The sequence below is a fragment of the Phaethon lepturus genome, unplaced genomic scaffold (genome assembly GCF_000687285.1).
Source record: "Phaethon lepturus isolate BGI_N335 unplaced genomic scaffold, ASM68728v1 scaffold24397, whole genome shotgun sequence".
NCBI lineage: Eukaryota > Metazoa > Chordata > Aves > Phaethontiformes > Phaethontidae > Phaethon > Phaethon lepturus.
Window position 1 is genome coordinate 3,595 of NW_010550129.1, and position 2,837 is coordinate 6,431.

General features: G+C 53.9%; 1 pseudogene; it reads left to right on the forward strand.

Moving 5' to 3' along the window:
• Positions 1 to 2,808, forward strand: part of LOC104623397 — a 5,204-nt pseudogene extending 2,396 nt beyond the window's left edge.
• Positions 2,809 to 2,837: the final 29 nt, after the last annotated feature.

Consider the following 2,837-nt stretch of genomic DNA (forward strand, 5'->3'; position numbering starts at 1 on the left):
GGGTGGGGTGGGGGAGAAGCTCCTCCCAGGCAGCCGGTAAAGGATGTGTGTGCAATGTGCCATGGGTTGGCACTGGTCCCCAGCACTTGCCTGAATGCTGAGGGACAGGAGGGGAAATGTGAATTCCCCGAGGGCACCCTCTTTGGGTGTGGGTGCCAGGAGCAAAGCTGTGGGTGAAGCTTGCAGGACAGCAGGCAAATAGGTTTGGAGTTAGCATTGCTGGGCAGCATGCAGGGAGTGAGTTTGGGGTCCCAGGATTTTTGGGGGGGGTCATTGTCCCCCCCTTGCACCTGTCCCTCAAAATGTACCAGCCCCTGGTGTGGTCTGGGAGGGGGGAGATCTGCTCTCCTTCCACCCTGCAGAGATGTGCGAGTGCTCACGTTGCTGGCTCCTTGGGAGAAGCCCTTTTGGTGACACTTTTCCCCTCCCCAGACTGGCATGGGAGTTGCTCACCTTACTGCATTCAGTCCCATGGGACTGGGTAGAGAGGTGTGGCAGGGGCCCATGGCAGGCTGGATTCCCCTGCCGGTGAGTGCCTCTGTCCTCTGTGGAGTAGGGGAGCATGTGGTCATGCTGATGGTGGGACATAGGGTGCCAGCCTCAGCATGCCAAGCAAGGGTGGGTTTCCCTTCCTCCGTCTGACTCCAGGCCGTTGCAGGAAGCTCTTGGTGATGCTGTGCTTCATTTCCCAGCTTTAGCCTGCATCTGAATCTCCCGTTGCTTGTCACGCTGTCCTTGCTGTGGTTCTCCAAAAGCTGTTGGCACCACTCCGAGGTTGTTCTTGGCTATATTAATTGCATGTGCCAGTATCTCGTTAGCATGCAACCTTGCACAGACTGAGTTGAGATTTCTGCTGAGTAGCCAGGATGATGCCCAGCCACCTTCCCTGAGTTCCTGTCACCAGATCCACGAGCTGGGCCCTGTCAGATTTCTTCTAGCAGGCATTTAGCAGTCCTTGGGGTTTGGTGCTACCATTGTTTGTTGTCCTCTGGTTACTACATGGGTTTCCTGAAGGTCTCTGAAATTCCCTTGATACTTCTGCATCATCCTCTGTTGTCTGCTTGCTCCCTTGTCTTGAAGCAGGGTGGCAACTCCCAGTCCTTGCTGCGAACCTGTTATCGTGACAAGATGACCATTTGCCTAATGTCTCTGCCAGCTTTTGAACAAGGATGATGCTGACAAACTAGTGATGCTAGCACTGGGACTCTGCAAGGTGTCTTGAAGCTTAAATTATGTAAAGCATTTACCTATTTCTGGAAAACTAAGTTTCCTGCCTGCTCATCAGCAGATGCACTCAGAGCTCTCCAGGCTGTTGGGATGTGGTTTTCCTTTGTGTATGCCAGACATTATCATAGTCAGGATCTGTGCTTCTGTTAAAATTGTTGCTTTAATGAGTTTACCTGGTACACATGTCAGAACCAGAATGTAATTATCCAGCTGCCTCAGGGCTTTTCTTAAATATGGGCACAATTCAAGCACCCTGCAAAACGTTGGAAGCAATGACTGTCACTAGAAAGTCACAGTGTCTCTGGGTGCAGCACAGTTACAAAGTCATGGGGTGCTCTGTCCCTCCCACTCATGCCTGGTGGCTTTTCCTGTCTGATTTGTTCCTCTGCTTTGACAACTTTTTTTTAACCCCTCCACCCATGGTAGATATTTTTTCCTGCTTGCAAAAAGCAGTTACTTGTGTGTGGTAATGTCATCTCAACATCCTAGGGATGTACCCTCCAGGTTGCAAGGCGGCTGGGGCATGCCTGAATAGCCTCATCCCCCTTGGTGTGTGGGAGTATCAGTGTTTCTCCTCCCCCATTCTGTGTCTCCTCCCCTCAGGCTTCCTTGGTCACTTGTGAATATTTTTTTTCCTGGCAGGTAAAAGTAGCCCAATGGAGAAGGGAAAGGCGATGGCAGCAGCGGTGTGTGCTAGCTACAGGGTGCCTGCCCAGTGGCATAGGACGCTGGAGCTGGCCCTGGCTTGTGACATGCCCTGTGTTCATTTTGGCTCCAAGGAGAAGCTGCACCTCAGGTGAGTGGGTTGTCTCTGCTGGGGCTTGGCTCATGTCCCCGAAGCCCCCTTCTCTCTGCTTCTGGGCTTGAGTGCTGCATGGGGAGTTTTGTGCCACCCACTCCCTGTAGCCGTAGCCCTACCAGCTCATGGAAGGGACCTTCTCCCCAGCCCTTGCTCTTCAACACCCCTGCACTTTATTCTGGTGTTTGTAGTTTAGCCCCGCTTCCATGGCTGGGTGGGCTTCCCAGCCTGAGCCTGTGGTGTACTTGCCAAACCTCTGCTTCACAGGTGGTACACCTAGTTTAGCCCCTCTTCCATGGCTGGGTGGGCTTCCCAGCCTGAGCCTGTGGTGTACTTGCCAAACCTCTGCTTCACAGGTGGTACACCTGCTTCTTTGGCAGCGGAGGTGATGCTACTCTTGCCCTGTTGCATCACGCTGTGATGCACTATGAGGAGTGGGAGAGGAAGACTGAAGTGTGGCAGAAGCCCATCCTGGAGAACAGGTAGGATAGATGGGAGCACCTTCCTCGTGGCCTCCTGCAGTTGTCTGGGGGGTCAGGGCAGGAGCATCACCACCTTGGCTGTTGTGGTTGAGTTTCCCTGTTGCCCGCAGCCAGCTGCCTTCCTGAAACAAGTTAGTCCTCTTCGATGAGCTGTACTTCGTGATGGATGGGGGAACCATCTGGGTGGAGCTGCCCATGGACAGCCGTGCCAAGGTCCTGCAGGGGCCAGTGGGGGCTGGCCTCTCCTACCTCCTCCCTGTCCTGCAGGAGTATGGAAGGTTTGCTTATTTGGAAGGTGACGTGAGCCCACCAGGGGAGGTGCCTTGCTG